This window comes from Ambystoma mexicanum, chromosome 12 (genome assembly GCF_040938575.1).
Source record: "Ambystoma mexicanum isolate Mex_15411 chromosome 12, UKY_AmexF1_1, whole genome shotgun sequence".
NCBI lineage: Eukaryota > Metazoa > Chordata > Amphibia > Caudata > Ambystomatidae > Ambystoma > Ambystoma mexicanum.
This window is the reverse complement of record NC_090936.1, coordinates 808,098,585-808,114,070: the sequence shown is the minus strand read 5'-3', so window position 1 is coordinate 808,114,070 and position 15,486 is coordinate 808,098,585. Positions and strand designations below refer to the sequence as shown.

Below are 15,486 nucleotides of genomic sequence, written 5' to 3'. Positions count from 1 at the left end.
GCCCTCTATAATATTTGTCAAGATCTGGGTAACCAAAGCCCCCTCCTGGACACTACATAATATAATGAATTTAGGAATTTTTGTTTTTTTCTTCTCACCCCACAGAAATTTCTGAAAGACTTGATCAATCATCTTTAGCAACTTTTTTGAGAATTTCAGCAGCAATATACCTTTGGTAGTAGCGTCATCTTAATTGCGTTGATTTTTGCCCAAATCCCCAAGTTTCAATGCCATCATTTTCCTACATTTCTTTTCAGCGTCTCTGCCAATCTATTCAAATGAAATTCTACAACTTTCTTCAAATCCCTGATCAAATGAATCCCTAAATACTTTACATGAGATTCCAAGTTCCAATCCACAAAGTCCCCTCTTCTGCAGGTCGCTGAGAGAGGAAAGACCTCTGTTTAGTCCCAGTTAACTTTGTGGCCCAAAAGCTTATCTATGTTTTGAAATGCACTTTTCACAATTACACTATCCCCTTCTGGATTCGAGAGAATAACCACCATATCATCTGCATAAGACAGTACATTAACTTCTGTTTCCCCAAATGTTAGGCCTCCAATTCCTTACTCACATCTGATATAAGCCGCCAAGGGCTCAAAAGCAATATTCAACAAAAAGGGTCACAGGGGGCAACCCTGTCTCATACCTCGCGTAAGAGCGATTGAGTCAGATAATTAATTATTCACCCAAATCTTAGCCTTTGCTGCATTATGTAGGCAACTAACTGCCTTAGGAAAGTTAATTCCAAAACCGATCTTTTGCATAATACATTTTAATAATTCCCAGTTGACTCTGTCAAATGCCTTCCCCGCATCCATGAATAGCAACACAGTGGCCGAACATTTGGCTTTGCGAAGACTCATCGCATTGATGATAGTCCTAATGTTATCATACCCAAACCTGCCCCTCTTACAAAACCAGACAGAGATGCATGTATTAGACTCCCAAAGCATTTACTCAACATATTTGCCAGTACAAATATTTTCACATCTACATTAAGTAGTGAAATAGGTCTGTAGTTCCCAAATGTTTTATGATCTCTGCCCGGCTTCGGAATCAAAGTAATCATGGCCTCTCGCATAGATGAACCCAAGTCCTCATTCTGTATAAAAGTGTTAAACAACTCACCCAAAATGGGAGCTAAAGCTGTTCCAAATGTTTTATAGAATTCTACAGGTAAGCTATCTAGGCCTGGAGACTTTCCAATATTAAGCTGTTCAATAGCCAACAAAACCTGCTCAATCACTAATTGAGCACCCAAAGCTGTACTATCTTCCAGTGTCAACACAGGAATTTCAACGGAGTCAAAAAAGTCCTCCAAGTCAGAGCCCAATGGAAATACATCCTCTGTATATATTGATCCATAAAAAGATTGAAAGCACGTACATATATCTACATTCTTCACCACCAAATGACCATGTTCATCCTCTATAACCTGAATTTATGAGTTTTCAGTTATCCCTTTCAATCTGCCGGCCAACAATTGCCACTCTTGTCTCGACATTCCCAATACATCTGTCTCAAAGAAAATACCTTTCTCCGCATTGAATTAGTCCTATTAGCTAAGTTTTCTTGAATTCAAATCACCTAGAGTCTGTCTGTGACTTTCCCAGATTGTGCATATCTCTGCTACAGATGGGATAATTCTGCCTCAAGTGATTTTAATTCTTTGAATCCTTTTTTCCCAATATAGGAAGTCCTATTAATCAGCTCCAAATTTACAACTATCCCAGATCATACTGACATTCATGGAACCTATATTTACCCTAAAAAAACAACTCTATAAACATTTGAATACCTGACACCACGTCAATATCTTCCAGAATCCCTGCTTTTAGAAACCACCTTACAAACACAGATCTCTCCCTACCAAGATCTAAACAAAAGTCTACCAGTGCATGATCAGAGGTCTGCCACTCTGTAATGCCTGCACCCAAGGCCCTGTCTATCAATTTGTTGGATATTAATATATAGTCTATCTTAGAAAATGAGTCATGTACTGATGAGTAAAATGTCTATTCCTTTGCGGATGGATGCATAACCCTCCATATATCCACTAAGTCAAACCTCTGAAGAAAATGTTTACATTCTTTACACAATCCAAAATTTGTGAACCTGCATTGACCAGTATGGCCCACTGTATGGTCAATAACACAATTAAAATCACCTCCTAAAATTAGTTTCTCCACACATTTCACGCAATAACTGAGTTATTTCTTCAAAGAAAGCTTTTGCTGGCGAGCATGGACCATATGCACAGCCCAAAATAAGGACCTTACCACTATATAGTATATCCACAAAGATTATGAGGCCCTCACCATCCATAGCTACCTTATACATTTTAAAATTCATGCCTTTCCTAAACAGAATACTATTTGACAATTCATGAGAATAGCTTGGACTGGTCATATATTTTCTGCCCTCCTCAGCGCTAGAGAACCCGCAGCCAAGATGGCCACGACTATGTAAGCTCTGCATCGGACCTCGAACGAGGGGAGGAGGATCTGTGACCCATCGGGGACTGTGCAAGTCCATAAACAGAGGAAACTTGATTGAACAGCCCGACAACAGTTGGCACGAGTTTGGCGACCAGTGGTGCACCCGAAATACTGATCAGAGACGAAGGGGTCCTAGACGCGGGAGGCCATGGTGCGCGCTTCGGTTCTTCACTTGAGTGCCTGTGTGCAGCCCGGGTGCAGTGTGCAAAAGGCTGAAACTTCAAGCGCCAGATGAGGAAACAAGGGATAGAGGTTGGTCCCCCAGATCAGAGGCGCCCCTCTTCTGTGGCGAACCAGCGACTCCGCGGTAGCTGTCGGAGCAACAAGCCAGCCCAAGACGCGAGACTCACCATCAGAGAAAGTGTGCGGTGGAAAAGTGAGAGAGGCCTGCTGGGGCTCATGACTCCCAAGAGGACCCAGGAGGGCTCGGGCTGAACCTTGGCCTATAGAGTGTAAGCCGAATGACCCGACTGGAGAGGTGAGAGTCTGGAGCGTGGGGGTGAGGCAGCCCTGCCCCGTGGTATCTTTCCAGCAACGGAGGGACCGGTGTGCTTCGTGGAACCACCAGCCCTCCCCTGTTGAGCCCCCCGTTACATAAAATCAGCGCTGGCGTCCCAGGAGGGATAGGAGAACCGTGGGTGGCCAGCAGTCCCTCCTGGCCGACCCTCCCCTGCGTGTGACATTGCCGCTGGCCCACACCGGTGAAGTGAGGGATAATTGCAGCAGCTGGACATTGTGCGCCGGGGAGCTGGAGGATCCCTCTACAATTTCAATACAACAGCCAGCACTCGCCACTGCGCCAGTTCCGGCCCCTCGGCTGCCGCGGGGAACGGCAGTTGTGCACCACTCGGAGAGTGCGGGAGCCCCGCAGCCTATTACTGTGCCTGGAGGCCCAGTTGGGAGCATTTGGGAGCAGGGAGTCCAGTTCTACAACTTACAAAACGGACAGGGCCCAAGGTCCCCCTGGCACTGAAACAAAGCATCACCGACCCCTCAGTGATCAAGCGGTGGAGCGGCCCTCTGAACCCAGAACCGCATGGGGGCCCAGCAATACTGAGGCTGCCCGGAGTACAGCTGGCTACAAGTACTTGACCTCATGCTAGGACTGGCAAAACTATAGTAGGATCAAGAACACAGTATAGGGGAATAGCCCCCTGATATCCAGTTGGGTCACCGTGATCGGGGCAGCAACCTTGGACACAAACCGAGACCTATCCCAAGGGGGCCCATCAGGCACCAACCAAAGCCGTACCAATAACAGCCCAAGCCCAATGCTAACACAGGCGTCAGTGACTGGTGGGTAAGGCTGGATCTTGGGACAAGTGATGGTTGCAGTTGGAGGCCCCGTTCTCCTGGGGCACACAACAGCCCCCCGAGTTGCAACATGACCAGAATGAGGAGCCCACTCAGGTATCAATACCAGACCCAAGCAAGAGGAAGAGAATAGAACTTTACATCACCCAGATAGCACTACTTGAGAGCAGGCCCAGTGCTGTCAACTGTCTATAGTAAGAGACCTGACCCAGGACTACAGGCTACTCAGGGTGCATCTCCCCACTGCATGAGGCCTGTGCCGGGGAAAATAGCAGCAAACCCCATCAAAAGCTTATATGGCAAAAGGAAACAAGCGGCAGTCCCGCTTGCCGTTTACCCAAAAGGAAAGACTACACAAAGAAAGCAACATGAAATGGCATCCCAAGAGGCTCCTGCCGCGCTTACCGCAGGGCCCCAGGCGTAGGGGATAGCGGGTCTGAGTGAGAGCACCCCAATGTTGGAGCTGGGTCAGATGCTGGCGGAAATGAGATCGGGATTTGCAGCCATTAACACAAAATCGGATGGAATGGCGTACAAAGTCGACAGAATGCTGGAGCGCATAGACAAGGAGAGTGGCCGAGCTCCGGGTGAACGCGCTTGAGGATACCAACAATGAAATGACACAGGCAATCAGGGAGCTGCATAGGAAGGTGAAGACCATCAGAGACAAGAATGAAGATTTGGAGGCAAGATCGCAAAGAAATAATATTCGAGTGGAGGGTGTCCCGGAATCCATCTCACAACGAAACATGGAGGTCTTCATGGAGAACTTCATAAAGGATGTGCTACAGGGGCCACCGTTGTCCTCACAGTTCCTGGTGGAGAGAGCGGACCTGGTGTCGCAGATCACTTTAAGACCGGGCCAGAACCCCCACCCGATAATTGCACGAGTTCTGAACTATCGGGACTGAGACACCATCCTCCGAAGAGTGAGAGAACTCTGGGACCACACATATGAGAACGCTAGAGGGTCCTTTTACCCGGACTTCACCCCGGCAGTCCAGAAAGCTTGCTTGTCCTTCCTGGCAGTGAAAAGAGTGCTCCGAGAATGAGGGATACAATATTCGATGCAATACCCCTCCAAAATATGAGTCCAACACAGCGGACAAACCCATTTCTTTACTGACCCGGGGGCAGTAGATGACTTTCTTGAATCCTTACCGAAGTGAAATGCCGTTCCTCACAAAGTACACAGTTGAGAAAGGCGATGAAGGGGTGGTGTTCCTGAGCTTTCACCTGAAAAGTTGCTGGGCAACCAAATGCTGTCTACAGGGCATCCCTGATGGGTCTAGTAAATTTTAGCTGAAAATTTAATGAAAAAGTCCAGCTGCATGTGGAAGTAATGTTTTTGAGGTCCTCCCCTCGAGGTCTGAAGGGGTGGAGGTCACTTGGGCGGCAAAGTCCAGCGCCCCCGGGCAGTGGCCCATGGTAACGTGGGTATTGAGGGATATCGGGTGGGGGTTCCAGTCACTGCAGGTAGGGGGCGGGCAGTGTGGGTGGGGGGGGTCGGGATGGGTCTAGTTGGGTCAGGATGGGGAGGGGGGCAGTTGCAGGAGCAGTTGGTTTGAGTTATGTCAAAAAGATTTGCATCTCACGAGATTGGCCGTAAGTCCTCCGGCCAGGTGAGCAGTTGGGGCAGAATTGCCTTTTTTTATAGACCTCACCCCAGCCATGGTGAATAGATTTATTAGCTGGAACGTGCAAGGACTTAATAATCCACACAAGGCCTGTAAGGTTATACAGTACTGCGAGCGACATGGGGCCAAAATAATCATGCTATGGGAAACACACCTTGTTGGGAAGGGGAATTTTCGGGTCGCCAGAAGTTGGCGAGACTGTAAATATTACACTTCGTACTCTGCATATTCGACAGAGGTAATGACACTGGTGTGCAAGTCATTGGGATTCTGCACAAATGACACAGTAGTCGACTCGCAAGGGAGATATGTCATTGTCTCAGGATGCTGGGGTAACACGATGGTCACATTTGTCAACATATATGGTCCAAATGTGGACGACCCTGCATTTTTTAATAACCTGCTGGAGATAAGCCATAAATATCTACATACTAACATCGTTTCGGCGGGGGGGCGGGGGTCTCAACATTATATTGGATCCAAGGAAAGACAAGACAACAGGGGGGAGAGACGACGCTCCAGGGCAGCAGAGGCAGTCCCACGCAGTCCTGAAGGGTATGAGTGAATTAGAACTGGAAGATGTCGGGAGGCTGTTAAGGCCGGAAGGGAAAGAATGCTCACACCACGCTAAGGCCCATAACAACTCATCCCGGTTAGATTATATCCTTGCCTGCCCCTATTTTGTATGACAGACAGACGATTGTGTGCTGCTCCCGAGGATGCTCTCTGACCACTCCCCAGTGCTGTAGTCTCTGCGACTGGATCTGTCAACACCTCGCCCCTATTGGAGGTTCAAACCGGCGGCAATGTCAGACGTGGTGTTTAGGAGCGAGGTCCACAGCATGTTCAAGAATTACTTCTGCGAGAACCTCGGTACAGTATCTGAGATGGGCTTTATATGGGAAGCGTTCAAGTTGGTAATTCGCAGAGGGTGCCTGTCCCTAGAATTGGGAGTGTTAAAACTGATACGGAGGCAGTTGAATGACAGTGAGCTTGAAGTTAAAAGGTGGGAATGAGAGGTAGACAGGGGAGGCACACCGGGCTCACTGGCTAAATTAAGAGAAGAACTGGATGGCTTTAACAACCTACCAGAGCGGGAGGTCAAATACCTAGCCAGACCAGCAATGGCCCATAGATACAGAGGAAGGGTAGACCGGACAGGCTCCTGGTAGCAATGGTGAGGCATGAAAGAAGGTGTAAGGAAATAACGGCAGTGAAAACTGCAGATGAGGAGGTGGTGGTGAAGCTGAGCATGATTGAGGACGCCTTCTGCCATTACTATAAGTCCCTGTATTCTTCACGAGGGACCCTACTGAAAGCGGAGCTTGAGGAATATATTAGAACTGCAGCTCTTCTGAAACTCATCAGAGAGGCGGTAGAGGCCCTGGCAACACCAGTCACAGTCGATGAGATTCTGGGTGCAATGTGACCCCCCATGTACGCATAGAGTGATGCTCGGTGTATCCGTCCTCTCTCCAGGGAGTGTTAATTTCGGGCAATATTTCAGATAAATACAGATTTGCCCTGGTAACGTGTTCAATGCATGCGTGGAAGAGAGCCCTGAAAAGGCTTGGGGTAGACCACCCATTCGACCCAGGTATATCGAAACCCTAGCACAGTCCTGCGACACAACTATTATCCTGGGCTGGAGGGGAGCAGGCATTACCCGATTGGAGGATATGTATCCGGACAGGCTATTTGTCACTCAGAAATTGTTTGCAGAAAAGATGGGAGGAGGATTGCAGCACACACTGCAGTATTTCAGAATGAAGGTGGCTTTTAGGGAGTGGTCCCCAGTGTTCCCTGAAATCCGCACACAGCCCCGCTATTGAAATATATCAGGAGCTGCCCCGGGTGTAAAGGGGTGATGTCAGTGCTCACCCCGGGAAACCTTGAAGTGTAAGAGCAGGTGGCAAGAAGACTCCGAGATACACGTCACAGACAAACAGTGGGCAGTGGTTTGTGGCACTACACACAGGGGTGCATTCAACTCCTGGCTACAGTTAATTGAGCTGAAGACGCTGCACAGAGCATACTTCTCCCCGGCATGGACACACCAATTTGACATTACACAAAACAGCTAAGGGCCTGAGATGCAATGTTGATCCAGTCGACCTAATACACATGCTGTGGGCCTGTGTTAGATTGCGCTCATTCTGGGAGGGAGTTGTAGAAATAATGTCAGAAATGCTGGGGAAGGTAGTAACCTGCTACCTGATGTGTTGCATGTTTGTGTGGCTTCCCGGGTTGCCTAAACAGTACCGAAGGGTACTGTCGACCTGCATGACAGCCGCTAGGCGGTGTGTGTTCGAGAAATGGACGAGTGCATCTCACCCGTGTTGAAGGTCTGGGTGAAATATCCGATTTGGCTAAGCGATACAGACAAGAATATGCTACTCTCTGCAGGCTGCAGAATCAGCCCAAAAATATCTGGAACCCCTTCACTCAGCCCTCTAGATAAGGTGCGTATCGTGCCTTTTTACGCATCTAATTGTGGCCAATACAGATTATTTCATTTACTACTGTGTATCATGTACGCTGTATTTATTCATATAAAAAACATACTTTCCACCACTAGATGGCAATGTAGCATTTCTTTTGTCATAGCCTTTCTTATGCATGATAATTTCCAACTGAAAGACCACAAGTCCCCTTGCAAATGTGTGACAGTTAAAGAACAACACAATAAAGCATTCACCCTTTTAAATGTGTTCATACCATTACGTCTAATAGCTTCATATGCTAAAAAGTAAAGTTTACTTTGATGTCTTTAGTTGAATGAATGTTCTTTAACCATACATAACAACACGGTGGAGGTTTGTGACGAATCGCCAAACCTAAGTGAGTTTATGGCAGAGCTTATTTTTTTTGTGTTTTTAAAGTGCTGAAAATAAAGTGGGTAAATCAGGATGTTTTGCCTTTTGCATCTTATAGTTTTGCATTCAGGATGTGGAAAATAAAGGTACAGTGATATTATTTTGGCCCAACATGCTGCTATAAGGATTTACATGTTGTCTTGATGCTTTACTATGCAATTTGTTTATTTTGCAAGTAAACTCTATAGGACAGTATAATTGTATGTCTTGACACCCAAAACGTACATTTTTGTTCCAAGTAAAACGCTGAAGAAGGTGGCTGTTCCCAAATTGAAAGAGTGGGTTACTATCAAAGCTTTGCTGTTTAGCGTAACTGTGTGATCCTGGGCAAATAATGTAATCTCACCCTGACTTCAATTGCAAAAATTGGGATGCTTATATATGACAAAGTTGACACCCTTACAATAGGACCATTTTAATAAGTGTAGGGACACATTGGTGTATCCTGGAGCTCCTCTGCTAGTGGATGCAATACTGCTGCATACAATTGCATTATTGCTGCACTAGCCCTCTCCCAGTCTTGTGACACTGTATTTGTCAGGCCGACATAGGCCCTCATTACGACCCAGGCGGTAAGTTACCGCCTGGGTCGTACCCTTACCACCATGGCGTAAACTATGTTTACGCCATGGTGGTTGGTGGATTTACCGCCCCATTCCAAGGTGAGTGGGGCGGTAAATCCCCATTTCCCATTTTACCCTTCCCCATTCCCATTTTCGTCCCATAGGGCATAATGGGAATGGGGAAAGGCGATAATTACGGCACCGTAAATTACGGTGCCGTAATTATCGCCAAGGTCCCTTTGCGGCATGGATTATAACGGCTGCAAAAAAGCAGCCGTTAAAAGCCATCCTGCAAAGGGAACCTTGTAATCAGGCGTTAAGGGTCGGCGCCGTTTACGGCGCCGTAAACCCCTTAACACCAGAGTCAGAATGAGGGCCATAGTCTCACCAGCCAGTCAGTGCACCAGAAATTCTACTATAGCGGACAGTGGTAGAACCAACATTACATTTTCTCCCTTGTTGCTCCCAGCCACTGAAGTTGCTTGGGCGTGCAGAGTACTGCCCCACACTCTGCAATGTCCTGTTTTGCTATGATATTGAGTCTTTCATTGCACACCATCTGCCATTTTCACACTTTCTAGGACCTTCAGGATCAGACTCAAAGGAGAGAGCAGTTAACTGATTGTAACATTGAAGCTGCATTAGAATAGTTTTATTACAACGGTTAATGAAGGTAGATGCCCCTACACAAGTAAGCTTGCCACTCCTCCACAGTCTCTGAAGTTAGTGCCTCTTCCAACATTTGAAGGGTTAGCCCAACCCTACATTTTAGACTAGGTGCACTTCTGGATGGGTGCACTTGCATTTTGTTAGGCAGAGAGGTGAGGCTTTCCCCGAAACTGGAAGCGTTAAAGTTTTACTGTGTTTGTTCAGAAAAATGTACTTGAGTAAACACAGTAAAACTTTAAAGCTGTTACTTTCAAGAAAGTCCTCCATCACCTCTCTGCATATTGCACTTTAAAATCTACTAATCGATAGTTGGTCCCCACACCAGACCATGAGGGCAGGTGGGTAGAACAGTGGGGGCAGAGCCTCCAAGTTTGCCCTGCCTATTTTAGTGGCCCCTCCCATCACGACTTAAGCCCCCCCCGAAATGTAGGTTTTGTTGCGCCCCTGCATTGGAGGGAGGTCAGGTAGGTCGGCTCACTCTCACAAGCCACCAGCCACCCCCACCGCTCCCCTCACAGTGCCGAAAATAAAGGGGTAGGAGCCAACAAATCTGCAATAATTCCTTTACTTGCTGAACCATGGCCCATTGCAAACCTGCTCTGTAATGTATAATTTATGAAGTTATGCAGGTGGGCTTTACCACGAGGGATGGGCCGTTACCCCATGCAGGGATGAACGGTTCCATTACCTTGCATGAGAGATGCGGGGCAGCCCGGGAACTTAATATATTTGCCATAAGCCCATGCAGGGAGGCCATGTGCCACGGGCGCATGCAGAAAACAGATGTTCAGTTAGCATGTGCAGAGAGGAGATGTGCTGCTGCATGTGTACGGAGGCTATGCCAATAACATGTGGAAAGGGAGTATGTGTTCTTACATCGCGCTTTTAGCAAAATTCCTTCAGCTTTTAAGCACTGTGGTAACAGTTATTATCCCAGTTTGCATTTTATTACAGCAAAACCAAGCAGAATGCCAGGGGAGCACTGTTGGGCATTGTGGTGGGGGCTGGTGAGGATGTGTTTGAGTCAGGCTGAATAAGGAAAGGGGAGGGGGGAAATCGGGTACACATTTGGCCCCAGTACATTTTGTCCATTTCCAGCACTGATAGTAACTTGTGTGAACGGTCACTCTTCATTATTGCATTTCTTGTAAGAAAGAAGCGACTCCTCTGCGGTCTTCCCTCTGCGCCACACCCATCAAAGCTGCGTCAGCCCTCCACGTAATTGGAACTTGGGAAGTGCAGGTCGCCCTCCTGCCCGGTAGCTTTCCACCTTTTCTTTGGATGCAACGTTAGCATGTGCTTTGCCAACATTAGCCTGTGCAGAAGGGAGCCCTGCCGTTAAGACTGGCAGAGAGGAGATGTGCCATTATAGCATGGGCACAGGAGATGCTACGTTAGCACTCGCAGAGAAGAAATGTCCCCTAGTGCGTGCTTAGTAAAGATGTGTCATTTGTATGTGCCAAGAAGAGATGTGCCATAAGTATGGAACAGAAGTGCAATTGGCACGCAGAGCCGAGATGTGCCGTTAGCATGTGCAGAGACAGGATGTGGAGTTTGCACATGCTAACTGCCCATCCTGTCGCTGCACAGGATGTGCAGTTGGTACGTGCAGGGATGGCATGTGCAGTTAGCATGTGCAGAGAGGGTACGTCCCATTAGCATGTGCATAGAGAAGGCGTGTCGTTAGCATGCACATCTCCTCTGTGCACATGCACACAATTAGCAAGGACGTATAGAGAGCTGTCCCACTAGTATGTGTTCAGAGAAGATGCACCATTAGCAGACGAGAAGAGATGTTCCAATAGCATGCCCAGAGAAGAGATTTGAGGTCACTATGGGTAGAGATATGCCCTGTCAACGTGTGCAAATATCAGACTTGCTAAACAGAATGTGTCCTATCAATACATGAAAACAATGTCTGCCATTAGCATATGCATAGAGATGTGCTTGTTATCATGCGCACAGTGTAAAGGTGAAATTTACAAATGCAATAGAACACAAATTTGCTCTTCAAATTCTAATAGCACATCTCTGAAAATGCTGAAAGGAGGTGTTCTTTAACATGTGCACAGAGTATGTGTCATACTCGTTAGTATGTGTCAAGAGGAGATGTGTAGCTAGCATGTTCAGGGAGGATGTATGCCATTATCAAGTGGAGTGATGTGCTGTTACTATGTGCTCAGGCGGGATGTGCCGTTTGCATGTGACGTGAAGGGCTCTGCACAAGCCAGACAACTTTGATCTACAACTCTTTGGTCTACGGGTCTGATTTTATGTATGCATTGGGTTTATGTGTTGGATACATTTCACTCCCTTGCAGTGGAGAAAACTCATTTTTACTCTCTTGTTTTTGCATACTCTCTCATTTGAAAAATCATGCGTAAAATACTCCCACCTCAAAATCTTATCTGGAGCACTGCCTTCACTGCATACCTACTAACCCGGGATAACACCTTGGATTGACCTCCCCACTAAGGAGGAACACGAGCGAATATCAGCGTATGGTACATTCAGAGAGGAAGAATTGGGGAGCCTGGGGGAGTGTGGGGGGCACATTTGGTACCTCTGTTTACCCATGTCAGGCAAAGCATGCTCCTATAATGCCTAAGTGATCGACTGTATGCTCCAAATGCCAATGTTTAATAATGTATATGATGCAACCACCTGGCATTCAATGCTGTACTGTAATGTCACCATGTATGGCTAATGTTAATGAGAGGCGAATCGCTCAATAAATATGTCTAACCTCCTCAACCAAATGTGTTTCTTGTAAAATGACCAAGTCTGCCCTCTCCCTCCATATCCTAGCCATTACCTTTCTCCTATTACGTGGGCAATTCTGTCAGTTGACATTCCAGGTCACAATTGTCAGTTCACTCATTCCCTACCAAAAACATAAGCAGGTTTTCTATAACCCCATAACTCTTACAATCTGTCTACTAGCGGTAAGCTTTCTCCACATACTTTCCTCGAGCAACAAAACTGAAGTCACTGTTGATGTTTCATAAAGCACAACCTTGAATCCTAAATCAAATTAGGACTATCACCTAGAGCATCCCACAGACAAGTAACACAACCAGTCAAGACAGAAGAAACACACAAAAAAGAGAAGAAAACAAAAGAAAAACATGAAACTATATCAACAATGCAGCAGTGCAGAGCAACCCACACTGTGTATAAATAATAAACTCTCCAGTGTACATCATTTTCTGAACCATAAGCCTCCAGTTTCCAGTGCCCACCCCAAGCATGTCAGAACCAAGCATTTTCCCCTACCCAACATTAATCAACATCGCATCAGCCTATTTCCATGACTAACTACCATCTTTAGTATTGCTAAAGCCTATGTGATTCAATCAAGTGACCTAGTTTTATGCTTTCAAATCATACTTCAAAGCTACAATATCTACACGTCATATACGGTGGTTAAATAACAGTTAAACATGTATAATATTTTGGCTCCTCCAGTCTATTGCTGCCCACTTCTAAGCCCCAACTAACATTAAAAAGTAATGCATTTCCTATTCTCTTTTCGGCAAGTGAGCCGCAATCCTCTCCTCCCCTACACATTGTATATGCGTAACGTTTTTCTGAGTCATGTCAACTCCTTTGAACAGCATGCCATGGAGCACATATACAGAAGAGACACAAGCTGAGGGCAGAAAAGATAGATAAGAAAGAGCGCAAACGGGTAGAGTGGGTAGTGTCATACGAGGTATTTCATAATCCGGAATCTTGCGTGTAGGCAGTAATATCAGAATCTTATCTGTTTAGCCATGTTCCGTCAGCATTCCCCGGATAATATAGTCTAAATGCAGCACTAGAGTTGCTGCCGCGGCATATGGCAGATCAATATCTTTTGTTTATGTTTGTAGGTACTTCATTATGTGAGCTCTGGCAACCTCCTCCTTACTGTGAATGTGCAGCTACAAAAGCCAAACATCCACATGAACACCACAAGTTTTTTTTTCCTGAGGCGTTCCTTCTTCATCCGGGTTTAGCGTTCACGGTCTTCGCTAACTTCTTTCTATTTCCCATGCTACCACGCTTCACCACGTTGCACCACAATGTTACTGGGTCCACTCTTCTAATTTTCTCTTTTAAACTTGCACTTCACTTCAAGCAAAAATATGGAACCATAAACGGTTTTACCAAACGAAAAAGCCTGCAACCTCGCATTTGGTAAAAATAAAGATATCAAATTAGATGTTACGATCTCCAAGAGAACAGATTATAAAGAAAACAAAAAATAACCATAGCGTTCAAAGCCAATTTTCATTTTTTCTTTCTTCCAGTCATCATATACCTTTTGTGTTGCTGTAGATTCCTCCATTGGTTATTGATTTAGGTCAGCTAAAAATGCCTCGGGTCTACGATGATCAACGAAAGAGTGAACCTGACTAACTAGAATTGCAGGATACATCATATAGCATTTCAAATGTGCGCTCCTTGCTTTCTCGTTAGACACATTGAAGACTCTTCTTTTCTCCAGGGCATCACTGCTCAAATCTCCAAAAATCATTATTTTATGGCCTCCCCAAGCAAGGTCACCCATTTCACAGGATTTTTTAAAAATTTGCTCTCATAGAGAATCTCAAATGTTTCACAATGAAGTGTCTTGGTCTCTGTCCAAGTGCTGGTTTTGGTCCCAAGGATCTGTGAGCCCTCCTCATCTCTTTTCTTTAAAAAATGTTATTAATTACAACATGAAAACCATACAGTGGAACAGCAGTTATACATTTCAATTCTCATGTACAGTTTCATGTTGTGTCTTCCACCCCCCCCCCCCCAACTATCCCTCCACCCTATCCCAAGCCTACACCACATCATCGCCTCCCTCCATTGCCCCCGAAGAACCAACGTCTTCCAAGCATGCCTGGTCAGACCCAGACAGCGTAGCTACTAATTGCCTCCAGGCTACCAGCGTTTCCACTTCTTCTCCCCCACGATGAATTGCTTCGCCCCACACCACAGTTTCCGCATCCGCCCATTTCCGAAGATCATGCCACCAGATTTCCTTTTTCGGTCTATTACTTGCTTTCCAGCTCATAGCTATTCTGCGCTTAGCTAGTATATAAGCCAGATCTTTGAGTTTGCTTACATGTTTCAGGGTACGCGGCCTGGGTATCCCCCCTACAATACATGCCCACAGAGATTTCACATCCAGACTTATCTCTTTCTCTGCCAAGAGGTGGGCTACCTCCCCCAGAATCTCCTTATTTCAGGGCATGCCCAGAATATATGTATTAGTCCTGCATTCACGTTCACGCATTTAGGACATGCCTGTGTTCCCGCATCTTTAAACGTAGTTATCTTCTTAGGGGGTAATATACGCTCTTTGGGTAACATATAACTGGATCTTTTGCAGTCTCAAATTCCTGGACACTTTTTTGTGGTATCCCTGTACCCTCATCCACAGCCCGTCACTTATTGATTCCCCCGCTTCCTCCTGCCAATCTCGCCTCAGCTGAGTCAGCTCCTTCACCACTCTTGACATCAGCAGTTCATATATGTGGGAAACCTCATGACCTCCATCCGACATATCATGAATGTTTCTATGGCCGTATCAGGCTGTCTAGCTAGCACTGTCTCCAACCATGTATCTTTTATCATCCACACCAGTCTGGTATAAGTAATGTATTGTCCCTGGAGTAAACCGGTGTCTTCCACCAATGTGCCAAACTCCACCGCCTTCCCGTCCTGCCACACATCCCCTAGAGTTGCTATACCAATCGGTTCCCAATGCCTTCTAACTGTCTTCCTCATTTGCTCATCCACCCCATCCAGAGCCACTAGCGGCATCTTTGGGCAACACAGGAACGGGTTCTGTGTGACCCGGCAGGCCATTCGCCACATTTTCCAGCCCAAGTCTAACATCCTGGTCCCTCCGTTTTGCTGTGATATTGACAACCATATCCATTCATTC

The 15,486-nt window shown here is 46.3% G+C and overlaps 1 protein-coding gene across 2 annotated transcripts in view; it reads right to left on the bottom strand.

Moving 5' to 3' along the window:
• Nucleotides 1-15,486, bottom strand: part of METTL25 (methyltransferase like 25) — a 1,210,930-nt gene that overhangs the window by 74,407 nt on the left and 1,121,037 nt on the right. The window lies entirely within an intron of this gene.